The sequence below is a fragment of the Amblyomma americanum genome, chromosome 6 (assembly GCF_052857255.1).
Source record: "Amblyomma americanum isolate KBUSLIRL-KWMA chromosome 6, ASM5285725v1, whole genome shotgun sequence".
Taxonomy (NCBI): domain Eukaryota; kingdom Metazoa; phylum Arthropoda; class Arachnida; order Ixodida; family Ixodidae; genus Amblyomma; species Amblyomma americanum.
Genome location: NC_135502.1, coordinates 116,674,647 through 116,690,967, shown reverse-complemented (window position 1 = coordinate 116,690,967; position 16,321 = coordinate 116,674,647). Strand labels below are relative to the sequence as shown.

At 42.8% G+C, this 16,321-nt stretch overlaps 1 long non-coding RNA gene across 1 annotated transcript; it reads right to left on the bottom strand.

Annotated features, from left to right (window-relative positions):
- Positions 1-317: 317 nt before the first annotated feature.
- LOC144094952 (uncharacterized) lies at positions 318-12,370 on the bottom strand. Its single transcript, XR_013306625.1, has 3 exons — positions 11,994-12,370; positions 9,025-9,102; positions 318-446 (listed from the first exon to the last, which is right to left on the bottom strand). It is a non-coding gene; the product is annotated as an uncharacterized LOC144094952 (long non-coding RNA).
- Between the last annotated feature and the right edge of the window lie 3,951 nt (positions 12,371-16,321).

Sequence of the window (16,321 nt, the reverse complement as noted above, 5' to 3'; positions counted from 1 at the left end):
ACTGGCGTACGCATGGTACTACTGCTTTATACTGTGGCTCCGCATGCTCGACGTCAGAAATTTGATGAAACAGCATGTGGAATGGGACTCAATAAAATATTACAGATACCGGATATAATTATAATGAGAGACGCTGTCTAAACACTATATGATGCATTACACTAAGATTAAGGAGCACATTCACTGCATGATAAACAGAAACTGATGCACTGCAACCTGCAGAGCATAAATTATGGTGATGTAAAAGTAAAAATACGGCTGTCTCCTTGACCTGTTTGCAAACAGAGAAAAACAACCTGCTACCATCACAGGTTTATTTGTATGCAGAGCTTGTACAGCACAGCCACTGGCTTACATAGAGCTGCTCAACGATACTTGTGCACTCATGCACAGCAACGCTCCTGGGACAGCATGGTGTGGAAAGGTCATCGATGTCTTGCCCAAGTCTGTAAAAAAGGAATGAGGATGATCACCTACAGGAATGGCAGCAGTACAAAGTATTAATTTCTTGCCACGTTATGAATCCTTCGGGCTGCAATTCAGTAAACTACCACAAGAAGTCATTCCCTCATACTGCCTCCGCTGTTAAGATGGGCATGTACTAATTAAGGACGCACTGAGGACTCCATCTAATTTTTTTTCCATGAAAAACTGAGTCACGGACTTTGTGGTGCTTTCTGTCTATGTTAATTGCATTTATTGCAGACAACCGAATTTAGAAAAGGGACATTTTTCCCACTACTCCGTTTCCAGTTTCCATTTGTGAGGTCAAGACCAAAAAAGACTCCGTGATGACTGTTTTGAAGTGAATGGTGGTGCAGCGTACCTTCAAGCATATGCTCACAATAACTGCCATGAGAGCACCAGTATGCTTGTGAAAACAACCACTGGTAGTGGTACCTGCATTTTATTACACACTGGCTTCAACACCTCTTTTCAGTGAAAGTAGGTTCTTTCAAATTAGAACGCAGGAATTTATCAATACAGACCATCATCATCATCATCAGCCTGACTATGCCCACTGCTAGGCAAAGGCCTCCCCCATGTACCTCCAATTAACCCTGTCCTTTGCCAGCTGCACCCACCGTATGCTTGCAAACTTCTTAATTTCATCCCTCCACCTAACTTTCGGCCGTCCCCTGCTACACTTGCCTGCTCTTCGAATCCGCTCCGTTGCCCTACCAACATTTATTTATTGATTTGTTTATGTTACCCCTAAATGACCTCTACAGGAGCAGCTGGGATACCTTTTAATATTACATTAAACAGAGGAAAGATTAATAAACAAAATTAGCATAGCCAAAGGCAAGCAGGCTGCTGCTCATAGCTATTTGTACCTAGCACAAAAATATGAATATATGAATACTCTTCTCATCCAACCATTCGTACTTCATCGAAATACAAAAATATGATTTCAATTCAGTTTTCAAATGGAACACTTGTCCCAAAAAAATTTCCCTGCAAAGAGGTAGATATTCAAACAATAAACAGGATAGCAAACTGAAAATACGTGGTTACTTTTAAAATCCTTCAGACCCGAGAAAAGAATCATTTGGCTGCAGTGCATACTTAAGTCTGACTAAGCGTAACTCTACTACTGTACACAGAATATAAAAAATCTGATCAGGAAATCATTTATTTCTGCTTTAATAACTATGTAAGTATTCTACTTACGCACTATAAAAAGCATTCAACCATTAGCTCCTTAGCTTGAGCAAAGGTATATACCAGTTAAGACGGTGAAATGAACTAGTTGGTAAGAATTCATACTCAAGTAATGCAGCGCAAAAAAACACTAACACCGAGAGGACGTAAACCCAGTCCTGACTCGCAGTTTAATACACAACAGAAACTTATTTACCACCTCAAGATATGCAGTGTGGGAAGGTGCGCAATCCAAAAAGGCCGCAACAGGACACATGTTCGCCGTCACTGCCGCACCAAAATGCAGATTCCTTATATTAGTGAATGTAGAGACTGTTGATGCAATCACCTCCATTTTTCCTGATATGAAAGCCTTCTGACACTTCCCACATTAACTGATCCCAGTGAATAATATGAAAGAATAAAAATCTTAGTCCTATGCAACAAAATTTTTCTTTCATCCTTTCAACTGCGCCGTTCACACGAGGCACAGTGCGCTGAAAGATGAGCCTGTCAGCGTAACTAGATAAAAAATTCTCTTCCTGCTGCTCACTCACACAACGGCGTCTGACTGATATAACATTGACGACAAAACATTAGCACCTATGGCACCAACAATGGTAGGTAGCCTGTCTTGTGCCTGACACCAAACTCAAGCGGTATGCAATCTTCCTTGGTGCGACAAACCACACATACTTTTACCTCTAACTCACATTGCCAATGCCTTGAGATAGCTTATTAAGGTAGTATGACAGCAACCTTGTGCCCTACCGGCCTATCCTGAGCTGGTGTTTTCACTTGGCCTTGTATCAAACCTGCACACACATATACAACCAGATCTTGTGAATAGCTGGTTATTGCTAATTTTTTAGACGGAATGGCAATACCATATGATGGTGGCAAAATCTACTGAGCATTGACTTCAAGTACAAGACATCACTCTTCACCAACTTCGAATATGTCAACAAGAAACTCAGGATCGGCACTTTTGTCCTTGGGTAGTAAGCTTAGCAAACACGCCATGCTTTCCCCTCCATAAGAGCATCAAGGAACTGCAGTCTCTTCGTCTAGCACTTTAACACTGAACTTCAATCCCATGCTTTCCTTTTTGAAGGCCTTACAAACATGAAGTAATTGTAACTAAACACTTGTAAGGCAAGGCCTTGCAAACTGCGCTAAATGTTTTGGTCCACACACACAGAGAAAATATTACTCAGGATAGGAGCCACACCTAAGCCTGCCCAAACTTCTTTCTTCCACACATAAAGGCCTTTCTGTTCCCTCACAAACATAGAATCAAGGTGAAATTGCAAAACCTTGGAGACTGCATCAACAAAAATACCACAGTTGTGGTCAGAAGAGCTTTTGCACAAAGCAAACTTGTTTTGAGCTTCACGGCAGCATATTCAAAGGAGGTAAAGAGTGGTACTGTAGTCCCATGTTTGAAGTCAGTGCCCATGAGGCCTTGCCACTGTCAGACTGCCTCTAGCTTTGGCCTTCAGCATTTTTGGTCTCTTTATGATGAAGCTGGCAAGCTCACACCTGTTACCGCATTGTGCCACGTTTGGACAGCAGAGGGAAAAGGATGAAAGTAAAAAAAACACCGTAAGCCTTTGTTCCATAGTGCTAAGATTTTAATCTGTCATCTGGACCAGTAACTTGGGAAGTGTGGACAATGTTTCATATAAGCAGAGGTGGAGATGACTGCATCAGCTTTGCCTCTGTGTACTTGTACAATAAAGGAATCTGCATGTCTGACTTGGTAATGTCAGTGTACACATGTCCAGCTGTGACCTTTTGGTTTGCATGCGTGTTTTTTCCACAGCCCGTTTCTTGGCACAATGATTTCTACAAAAAAGCACAATTCTGAAATGTTGTAGGGAGCAGAAAACATCAACCTGACATCATATTTTGCCACCATGTATTCTAGAATCTTGCCAATACTCTCCTAAGGGGCAGAAACATGGAGGGTAACGAAAAGTGTTCAGCGTAGGTTCAGGACAATGCAGTGAGCTATGGAAAGAAAAACGATAGGAGTAACATTTATGAGACCTGAAGCAGGCAGAACGGTGAGGGAGCAAATGCGGGTTATTGACATGCTACCGAAATCAAGAGGAAGAAATGGGCTTGGGCAGGGCATGTAATGTGAAATCAAGATAACTGCTTGTCCTTAATGTTAACGGAGTGGATTCCAAGGGAAGGCAAGCATGGCAGGGGGTTCCAGAAAGTTAGGTGGGCAGATGAGAATAAGAAGTTTTCTGGGATACGGTGGCCACAGCTAGCAAAGGAAATATATGGGAGAGGCCTTTACCCTGCAGTGGGCATAGTCAGGCTGATTCAAGTTATGAGAGAATTTGCATAATTATGGTTGTAGTATGCACTTTGATCCTGTTCTCTGTTCAGTTTTTCTCACACTTTTGGTCACACTGTAAAACTGCTTTTACACCTTTTCTACCACTGCTCGCAAAAGTGGCAAAGGGAAGAATCCCGTTTTCTGTCTCGACTTGTATTTTACTCAGCTCTGCCTTTAGAGGGTATGAGCTTACGACACGGTCGTTTAACCAGATAAGACTGCAAAAAATAAATCGCCATGACTTCTTTCAATATTCTAGAAATATGAGCTCAACATATGGTCCTCTTTAAAGGAGCACTAATGAGGATTTTGAGCTCACCTTTTTATGATGGGAACTCGATCTACACGCTGCAAGCTTTCTTAGAGAGTTTGAATTGTCCTGTGGAGCTGATTTTCATATTACATCGGATGAAACGTCCCGTTCCCCACCTTTTTTGTTTCTTTAATTGACCAAGCGTAGGAGTCAACCAATTTGAGGAGTGCCTTACAGTCAACATGGTGGCTTGCCACTTGCCATCGGCAGTGTGATACGTAGTAATACGGGGAATGATTTGTGAAAACAAACAGTCCACGGAGATTTTTATTTCTGTGGGCCTAATTGGCAGCTATGCAGTCTGCAACTGAAACTATTTGTAGAAACCTGAAAGCAAAGCAAAAGCAAGAGCCGCCTGTGACTGGCTGAAGGCACTCCCCGCGCTAGTTGACTCCTCCTACTCTCAGAGGTCAGTTAAAAAAATGGTGGGAGCTAGGACATCTAATCCAATTTAATAGAGAAATTGGCTGCACAAGACAATAATTCGAAGTTTCCAAGAATGCTCGGAGCATATAGAGTTTTCATGGTAAAAATACGAGCTCAGAATCCTCATTACTACACCTTTAAAGAACTGCGTTGCATCTGAACATTTCAGACACTTTCCTTGCTGCACTTCCAAAGCACAGTGAACGTGAATAAATACTGAGACTTCAGGAACAATCAAGCAAAGTTGGCATCATTTAATTTAACAAACCATAAAACCAGTAAAAGATCATTTACATATCTAACCATTGTTAAATTCTGGACATCACATAAGGCAATTGCTAGCTCTTTTGTGAATGTTACTATAGTCGGATACATACCAAGAGAGAAGCAGCAGATACCATTCAAAGGAGGCCCTCCAGCCGATGACGTCGAACGATTTTCCTTACGCCATGGTTAATTTGCTTTCGTCTGGCTCCCCCTACGACACCACCCTAGCAGGACTGAGGGGATTAACCACATTTTGAGAATAAGTCCTCGCCATTGGCTGGGTGCAGTCATTTGAGGGGCATTTGCCGCTTTGTTTTTGTATTTTACCTAACTATATAAAAATTTCACGAAAGTTGTTACACCCGACCAAAACTCAAAACGTCACTCTTGCACAACCACAGGCTTTGAAATCTCACCATTTTTTCACATTCACTATGCACCACTTTGGAAATTCCACAAGACGAGTGTCTCAGGGGTTTAGATTCAAGCTAGTCACTTTAATGCGACGTGTTACACTTATACGCCTAGAATAGCGACAGAAAGAGCGCATATTTATTTTCCGCATCCTTAACCTGTTGCACGGGTAAAGAACCTTCCTCCTGTAATTCTGCTGTCGTCAGCACCTAACAACTTCAGACAGAGCCGAATAACAAAAAAGTCGAGAGCCTTCAAAAAGCAGGCTTCCCTTACTGCCTTTGCAGGCAGTGGCAAAAACAGAGCTGAAGCAGTGGTAGAAAGTTCCTAACAATGTGAAAGAGGCTGAACACATAACTAGATCAAGTATGTGACACTACCAAAAATAGTACACAAAATTTCTCTTAGCCTGCAAAAAAGTGGTGGCAAAATATGTCGAGCTAGTGTTTTCTTCAGCACCCCCTCCACCTATATACTTATTAAAGGTCAAGTTAAATGTTTTTAATTCTGTCACTCCTCTTGCATTTTAGTTGAGGTTGTGATTACTTAAGGTGGAGATGCACATTTCTCATTGCTTGCCAATTGACAGACTTAAGTGTTCAACCATCTTCGAATTTCTTAAAACCATCACAGTTTATTACATTACTAAGGCAAATCTTATCCCAGCTTGTTTTTCGAAAAAAAAATTTCCATGCCAAAGCCGCCGTCTCAAGTTTCGAAACTCGTGTAACAATAAATAAATAACAAACGCGAAAAATAGTACAAAACTGCGATTTTTCAATTTTTGATGTAATTTTATGTTCTCACAATAATCATTACAACTACTTTCTAAGTTGCCTGGCAGACAAAGAAGCCAAAAAAATGTTTCAGCGATTAGAAACCGTAAGCAGTCAGAAAACAAATTTCTTAATTTAAGTAAAATAGCTTTTTTTGCCATATTAAGCTGTGAATTCATTGTGAGGTGATACTAGTAAAAATATGAAAGGTAGTAAGCTGCACATTACCATTGAATGCAATTTATTCTGGAGAGTGACTGAAGTCATTTTTGTATTAGGCGAGAAAACAGTGTTGAAAGCTGAGCACCGATGCCAAACCTCAACGTTGCTCTGTACCTGCTCTTTACTGCAGTGCTCACTAGAGCCGGTTGCAAACCAAATATAAGCAGTGCTGCAAGGTGCTCCAAATGGAGGTTACTATGTTTGTGGGTTGAAAGGCCTGATGGCATGTTCATTCATGTTTTAACACTTGAAACAATTGGGTCACTGATTACAATGTAATTCTAGCATGCACAGTTGAAGCACCACTGGCTGTTTCACACGTAGAGAGAAACTGGGAGTGTGACACCGCCACGCTTTGAGAACCGCTGCTGCCAAGAGCCGGCTAGAACGGGCGCATATTTATTGTGCATGTACCTTTGCCATCAATTCTCCCCAGCTGTCGGCAGCTGTGCTTTGCGAAGCACAGCAGCCATCCACTCCCAGTTTTCCCTTAAGTGGGAAAGAGCCTGCACATGAAGATGATGTGACGAAACACTACTGTTCTTTCCAAGGTGCTCTTTTAAACCACTTAGTGAGTTCAATTTGTTTTTCTTGAATGACTTCAAGGAAGCAGAAGACAGCACCATCATTTCATAGTGCTTCTTGCTTCTGCGCAATGAGGAGCGTGGCTGCAGTGGTCTTTGGTCCGCATCTTCATTTACCACGAGGGTTTACTTGATGCTTCTGCTAAGTGGCCATTTAATTTTTATTTTTTGTAACCGTGCCCTTGAGTAGATCTCTGTACTCCAGAAGCTGAAAGCATTCAAGCCCAGCACACCACCTGCAGCACTGCTTAAACCTACACTTGCAGCTGGCTCCAGCATGCACTGTACTGAGGAGCAGGCAGGGAGCAATACCACAGTAGGGCATTGATGCTTTTTAGAACAAAAATTACTCGAATTAAACTTGTGACAATAAATGCGACTGAATGGTATTGTGCAGCTTACTACCTTTCTTATGCTTACCAGGACCACATCACTATGCAACTGACAGTTGAATATGCTGCAGAAAGCAACTTTTTTCCAATTTAGAATTTTTCTGGCACGGCTTAGGTTTTCTCATCGCTGAAACATTTTATAGGCTGCTTTGCCATTCATATAACTTCTGTGAGACCATAAAATTTTGTAAATAATTTCAAAAACAGATAGCTTTCCACCTTTTTCAGTTTAAAAATAACGAAACATGAAACAAATTAATTTCAAATTTTTGCAAGTGAAAGCATAATGTCTAGTCTAAAAAAATTGATAGTCATGCGTTCTTTATTAAGCAAAATGAAAATTGATAGTGCATGCATGTGGTACTTAAGATATCTTTAGCGCATTCACCTTTCCACTGTGCAGAAAACATATAAGATCATGCACCTGCATAGTGCTTCACATGTTTATGATGTGCATGAGTGCATGTCTGTGCGAGCACATACTAAAAATAAAAAAAAACACTTCGCAATTTCATAATGCCCGCTGCCAGCCCAAAGTAGCTGATTCGATGGTTGAATTGAGAAAGAAGCTGCTTCACCAGCTGCATAGCAAGCATACACATCATGAATGTAGTTCTGAACTTTGCGGTTCTGATCTTGCTGTGTACAATGGCTGTACACAGCCAGAGTGCACAGAATGCCCAGCGAAAGCTTCAGCGCTGATGTTTGCAGCTAACCTTTCTTTCAGTTATCGCTTTTGCACTGTTTTAACTACGAGACCCTTCGCACTGTCGGCTATGCTCGCCATGCTGCCTTCTTCGCATTTCGACGGTAATGGCCCCATATGGCAATGTAGCGTTCCTCCAGAAAGCTTACGAGTACGCCACTCGCTATCACGGCTCAAATCTACAATGGGCGTTACCACGTGTTTCTCGCTTTTCTTACACGTATATCTATAACTGTTGTTTTCTGGTTAAAAAGACATAAGTGCTTTAATGTGATCCTACCTTACCGGTCTGGCCTGACTTAGTACTTCCCTTTAGTGCCCATTTAAGATGGGGCCACAGCACAATTTTTTTTTTGGCAAAAACAAGCTGGGATAATGATTCTTCTAGTAAAAGAATAAACTATATGCATTTTTTAAAGAAAATCGAAGATGCTCGAACAAAATCTGGGTCATATGACTTGGAATGACCCAATTTCAAGTTTATAAACTAAAATACACCATCACAAAGTTATTCAGTCTTGTCACATGTCAGCAGCACAAAAAACATGCACTGACGTGTCATCAACCGGTGTCTGCTGAAATTGCTATTTTTGTGTTGTGTACCCAGATATCTCATCCAATCCACTAGACACATCATGATACTTATGTGAGCACACTTATCAGTTGTGTTATTGGCAGCACCTTTCCCACAGAATGATGTATGAAGTCTTCAGCATACTTTTCTGTGAATACATCACAGTGAAGGGATAAGGAAAGGCAGCTGCTCTACAACACAATAATGCATAAATGATCATGCACCACAGGTCTTTTCTCCTCCAACTGCACCAATAACCCAAAGTGTCATTAAAAATTTTAGGTGCTCTTTGAATGACACGAGAAAGTTTTACTGGCTGAAATGAAACAGTTATGGTATTAGTGTGGCCACACCTGGATGTGCAGGTAAAGCAGTCAGGCCCCATGACACGGCACAGCTGTGCAACAAGCAGGCAGTGATATTCTTGCTCTCTGCAGTAAGAAAATGAGAAAAGAACATCATTATAAAAATCGGAAGCATTCAAAGCAAATAAAAAAAAAACTATAGACACTATACCACATGCAAAATGGTTTTGGGGCGGTTGGTTCAGCATTTTTCGAAACAGCGCTCAAAGAGACAGACAGAAGGATGAGAAGCACTGCACACATTGCACTGAATTAAGAGAATTTTATTCATTAAACATTACAGTATACACAGTGCAGAAAAAAGAGCCAACAATCAGTCCCGTCACAAGCTCCATCATTATTCTCATTTTTCCCCTTTCAGAAATACCCTTTCTTTCACTAGAAGCGATAGCAATGCACTGCTCACGCATGTCTCTTTATAATCAAAGATTATATGCAATACACAGATAGCTGACTGAAACCGAGATGAAAAAGCACAGGAAATTATTGAGCGTAAAACAATGTTTGATTATAAAGACACATGCATAAGTAGCACCTCCCTATCACTACTAGCAGAAGAGGCATTTTTGGAAGAGGAGAATGAGGGTAACGATGGAACGTGACACGACTGATTGTTGACTGTTTTATCTGCATTGAACATATACAAAATGCTTCATGAATAAAATTTAGTTGCCAGTTCAACATAGCGTGTGCGTCATCATTCTGCCCACATCTTCCAGCATTGCTCAGAATAATATATACCAAAGCTGAAGTACATCCAGCACACGAGGTTTTCCTCTTGGGTTGGCCCATACAAAAACTGCAGCTTTTTTTTGCTTTTTATCACAACATTCAACATACTGACCGCTCTCGCTACTCCAGGTAGCCTGCAGACTGTCTTTAACCTTTTATAAGGTGCAAGCTGCACGCATGTCTCACCATGGCCGGTCTCGAGGGGAACGTGTGCTCTATTTCTTATGGCCTGTGCAAAGGGGTCTGTTTCTGCCTCTTGGCACACCGCGGTGGTGTCGCCACTGCCCCACCGCTGCATCTGCCATTCACGCGGGAAGAGAAGGTGCGTTCCCTCCCAGTTTGGTCCACGTCATTGGTAACCATCAGGCCCGTATGTTTCATCCTTTGCACTGTATTCAAATACTGTGAATCAGAGAAATCTGAAACGAATTAATGTTTTTGCATGCTTGCCTTCAGTCCGACTGTGCATGATAGCATGTATTCTTCAAGCACAAATGTCACCCGTTCTACACTTTACATTTCACAAAAAGTCAAGACTCTCAGCCTTTGTAGTTCATCTTCTGGCAGGTCTGCATCAGTGTGCAGAATGATGTGCCATGTGGAGCATTAGCATGACAATTTTCAAAGTGTAATGAATTCTGCAGCATTAATATAGCTCCTGAAATTTCAAGCACAGCTGCTTTAGCTTTGCAAAACGGTGGCATTAGCAAGAATTCATGCTGCACCCAAGTAAAGTGCATTATATAATTCGTGAATGGAATGGGCACTGAAAACCCCATGACTGGCCACAGGAGCACAGTGCGATGACAGCACGTTGCACACACTTAACGTCCAAGAGGCATAGATCTGCTCCTCTTGGAAAGGCATTTTGAAGTTTGCCGGTGTCTCATGACTGTCCATTCCCCCAGATGACAATGCATAAATTAGTTGTTGAAAATAACTGCCAGCACGAGCTAACTGCCAGCAAGTCAAAGTTCGGAACTGCGCTTTGAATAAAATCAGCCTTCGCTAGCAAACAGACTTATCTCAGAGGCAATGACAGCCGGTGTGACACAATGTATTCTGCATTTGTACAGCCTCCTCATTGCTTTTGATAAACCTCCCAAGAACATGAACTTTCCTCATATCATTAAGGAAACGAAGATACACCCAAAAAGATTATTCTTCTCAACCTAACGCAGGTAAATTAAAGCAATCTGCAATGTTTTATGCTAGTTGGCTCAGCTTAAGATGTAAGGAGCTGAAAATTAAGGTTTGTGATACTGACATGTTAATAAGTTCCTGAATTTAAGAAAACTAGAGGGCAGTGAACATTCAACCGCACGCACGGCTGGCCATAATCTCAGCCCTTCTTTTATAAAAATGTTTAAATGAAATATTTTATTGGTAGCTTCTTCAGGGTATGCTGCAAGTTAAATGTATACGTCGACAGCAAATAGGGTGCTCTTTATTATTGCTTAAACAATTCATCGGACATCATTTCTGAAATTGCAATACTCAGTACACGTCACTATCTATGCCAGCACACACAACTTGTACTGTTGCTTTCTGGTGATTTTAGGCAGATAAGAATGCCTACAAGCAAACTTGCGCTTAACCCAAAAACTGCTCATTGGGAAAACTCATGTCCTCAAACATCCAGCAGTTCGGCGGCAGCAATAATAACACCAACATTACAGTTTTTCCTGATACTTGCTAACACATTAGTCATTAGCATTCCTTCGAGGTATCGATACAAGTCCCTCGTTTAAGGAAGTTGGGAGGTATATGGGGGGTAATATAATTCAGAACACGTGAAAAGTGATAGCGTAATTAAGTATTATATATATTGCCCCGCAATATTTATTTGACAGTCAAATGTTAGTGTATGTGAGTCTGACTACGCTCTACAAGTATCGTCTCAAGCCAGCAGCCAATAATGGCGGTACAGGATTTACCACTCGCACGTTGCGGACACTTTTGCCCGCGATGGTACATTTTTATGAGGCGAGCTCAAAACTCACTGAGTTTTCCTTCTCTTCCCCTTATCATTAAGCATCATTTAATCATGGACCATGAGACGTGCAAGAATATCATCAGAGTACTTCCTTCTGGATCAGGAATGAGTGATTCCTGCTTTTAAATATTTTCAGCAAGCACATTTTGTGGTGAATCTGTGCACATGTGGGCTGCACTGAAGACGTACAGGCTCAGCATTTTTTTTTTAATTTCGTTGTTGCACTCACCATAAACCAGTGGCCGACAGCGCAAACCAAGTGAATGCCACCCACCACCGCAGGTGCAGGCAGGGAGCAAGCGGTCGGGTCTTCACGCCTCTAGCAACAGCAGAGGGAGTAACTTCTGGAGAAAAACTCCCATTGCTTCTGCGGTGATTGTAAAGGCCGCAGGAAAGAGCGAAGCGGTCCCCTTGACACCAGCTTGGCCTGATATGCATACAAATGGTAAAAGTGCATTCAGAATGGTTCTGAAAATCCAATGACATCATTTTCAAGCCGTTTTGACCACACGTTTTGTAGAATGGTGAACACATTTGCACCAATGACTTCGTTTCTTTAAAAAGACCTCAAATGCGATGCCTATGTTTTATCTACCTATAAGAACACTTGTAATATAGTTGAAGACTGCTTCGAGGCAGTTTACTGATGGAAAAGGCTGAAACGATCAACAATTTTTCCAAATTTATTTCCCCACCAGTGCGGGCCACATCAAACTGAACACCTGTAACCCTTATTGCCGTACTTCATGTCTACCTCTCATGTAATAATACCCTGTAATGGAGCCTTTGAGTATGAATATATAAATAAACAAGTAAATACCCATGCTTGTAAATACACACAGAACACCAGGGGACCATTACCAAAACAGAAAAACATTCTGAGTGGTATGTTTTATTGTTAGGTAGTAATGAGCACGTAAAATATGTTATGTAATGTATCATATTCGTTTGCCGGCACTTGAAGCAAAAGGAACGCGAATCCCCAAATAATACAAAGGGTTCAACATTTTTCACATACTGTAATGGCTGAAATGCAATTCGTTTAAACCAGCATGATTATCCAATGTGTACTGAAATCCAAAAGCTTATTTAAATGCTGTCCTGAAACAAGCCATAAAATAACACTTTGTCGGAATTCACGCGCTCCTTTCATTCCATACAACTCACCAAGTTTACTTTTACGAGGAGGCAAGATCCGTGCTGTAGGCTCCAAAGTGGATACAGACGAGCCACATGCGACGAGCCATGATCCACCTGCGAACACTCGTTAATAGAGAGCATAGTGATATAAGAAATGAAAGAATGTGTCAAAACATTGATCCCCCTCAGTTATGAATAGAGAAAAAGAGAAAACTAGGATATTTAACACAATCAGCTCCCCTAAAATTGCAGTCTGTCCACACAAGTACTTATGTTATGACAACTGCCAAAACCTGTTAAAGCACCAAGTAAACTCCAGAAAAATAAGGGCAGCACACACAAAATGCGAGTATGTGTGAAAGGAATCAGCAGGCATTAATTACGCATTGTAGCACGCAACAGACGTGACGCCCTTTATATTCCAACCAAAATTTACAGGAGCAAAAAGACGCAGAAACACAAAAAGCTTGACAAATGAGTGTTCAATTAACAGTGATTAGCAAATGGTAGAAAGACTTGCGCTGAACTTATCCACATACTAAAAGCCTGTAAAGAGAAGCCCATTCCTGTATATTATGGCATTCCTTTTGTGAAGAGAACCACACAGGATAACTGAATGGACATGCTCCGAATTATAATGCATCTTTTCAGCTAATGATAAGGATTGCAAGCGAATAACTCGCCGAGTTGCACAATCGCAGCATTTCAAAGCTGGCCTGCAAGTACTCTCGTTGCCGCTTACTTTTGCACTAACTGAGAAATTTTACATTGTGCTAAACAGGCGCACTAAAGTTTCCGTTCAAAGGATTCACTACAGGCACGTAGCATATAAGGCATTTTCATTTTCCTCGTTGGCGTTGCATAACCCCTCTCGCAACGGCGCCTCTCCTCCTCCTGTACCCTCCTCGCCCTCTTTTTTCCCCTTTCCTCCTATTTTCTCTTTTCCTCCGCGTCCTCGCCTAGTTGTTCTCTTTCACAGCCGTTCCGATCTTCGCTCCGCTCCTTTCTTTTCTATAACCTCAGCGGCTAGGGCATATTTCTGCAGCCGCTGCAGAGAAAGCGATTCGGGGACGTATTTTCGCCTTCGGGCTAGGGCATATTTCTGCAGCCACTACAGAGAAAGCGATTCAGGGACGTATTTTCGCCTTCGGGCTAGGGCATATTTCTACAGCCACTACACAGAAAGCGATTCGGGGACGTATTTTCGCCTTCGGGCTAGGGCATATTTCTGCAGCCACTACAGAGAAAGCGATTCGGGGACGTATTTTCGCCTTCGGGCTAGGGCATATTTCTGCAGCCACTACAGAGAAAGCGATTCAGGGACGTATTTTCGCCTTCGGGCTAGGGCATATTTCTGCAGCCACTACAGAGAAAGCGATTCGGGGACGTATTTTCGCCTTCGGGCTAGGGCATATTTCTGCAGCCACTGCAGAGAAAGCGATTCGGGGACGTATTTTCGCCTTCGGGCTAGGGCATATTTCTGCAGCCACTACAGAGAAAGCGATTCGGGGACGTATTTTCGCCTTCGGGCTAGGGCATATTTCTGCAGCCACTGCAGAGAAAGCGATTCGGGGACGTATTTTCGCCTTCGGAAGGCGTTCGAATCGTGGTGCAGCGTCTTGTGTGCGCTTGTTTTGGAGCGAAAACGCGGCTCTGCGCCCATTTATGCAGCCACAGAGCCCAGTTCATTAACTGCCGCAGAGAAAGCGATTCGGTGACGTATTTTCGCCTTCGGAACGCGTTCGAATCGTGGTCCAACGCGCAATAACGCGAGACAAACTACCCGTAGTCAAGTATTAGGGCCAAGCATACACCACGCGACAGAAAATACATAGGTCGCGTAGAGAAAGCTATTGCGGACGTACTTACGCCCGCGAAATCTCGCCGTGAACACTTACGCTCACCGACTGCAGTCAAACAGCGAGGCAAATCCACTTTGTGCGCAAATGTGGGCGTAAACCAACAAACGCTAAAACTGGGCACGTAATTCAGTTGACATTCCGACTGCGTTTCACTCATGCATATACATATGTCTTTTTTCAGAAGGCCAATTAAGCGTTCCTTCACTGCAAAGTCATAAGAGTTGGCTCCTCCTAGAAGCCGCTTGGCGTGAAGGGTAGCTTCCAGGGTTTGCGTCGCCAAGCTGTTTCTAGTCTGTTTTCATCAGGTTGATCAGAGAGAAAACTCTGTTGCACTGCAGTGCGGCGAACAGGGAAGCTTGTAGAGGCAAAGCCTTATTTCAGAGCGCCCGTCTGCCTCATTGAGTCTTTAGAGCTCTTCTCTGCAGCGCTTCCCTCATCATCCCTGTACAGTCCGTGCATTTGATTCACCATGTAAATAGAATAAATATATTGTTGTCCCCCAATGTCTTCCTGAGTCCCGTCATCCTCGTACCTCCACCCTGCCCGACCCCGCTACCTCGATCCCATCAATGCTTTCCGCACGTGCAGATGGCGCATTGGTAGACTCTCAAAATCAAGGTGGTCAAGAGAGGGTGAATAAGGAGCCTATTCACACGGAAAAATAAAAATGACCCATACAGAAAGTAAAATTTCCCTACATTACAACAATAATATATTAATCTATTTTCCCCCTAAGCGTTTAAATTCTCTAGATATAGGAGAAAATCCCTAGGGTTGGCAGGCCTGCGCCGAAGGCTCGGAAGAGCTGGCGCAGTGTAAACGGAAAGAGGAGTGGTTGTGGGGAGAGGAGGAGGGGCAGGAGCAGCGAGGAGGGTTATGGAACGCCAACGAGGACTCACGTGCCGTCGGCTCGCGCGTGCCTCGGTACTGCAGTAAACAAGGCAGCTGAGGCGTGCTTTTTGAGAGCTGTAGAGAAGTTGGCGTTACGACCACTGAGGGTGAACAAAATTGAAAATTAACTTTGAGAGGTTTTTTACGGCACCACGGGTGTTCTTACCCAACAAAAATCCGTCCGTCGCCGTCCTGTTTTAAGCGATGCAAATCTTAAATGGGAGCACAGTTGCATGACTGTGTTCGAAAAGTGTGGAAATGACGGGGCGCTTACATCGCACCACAGTGCAAGTTTATCGCCAAACAGAACGGCTGCCAGTGATTAGTTGACCACAACAGCGCGTTTACCGGAAAGGCGATGCTGCTGTGTTCACCCTTGAGATTACTCAGACACGAACGTCACATGATTCATTTCACTTATTTTTTTTTAATCGAAAAACATCAATATGCTAAGTAAAGCAGTTTTCGGATAGGCAGCACAACGACCTTCACCTCAACCAACGACAGCAGTGGGTGACGTATGTGGCACAGTTATGGCGTCGAACCTTTACCCACGACCTTCAGTTGACCTTTGACATTGGGGTGCCCTTTGGGTTGACCTTAAGAGCACCCGATGGGGTGATGTGAAGCCACGTGATGGGTATCCATGCGCGCAGAAGCTTCC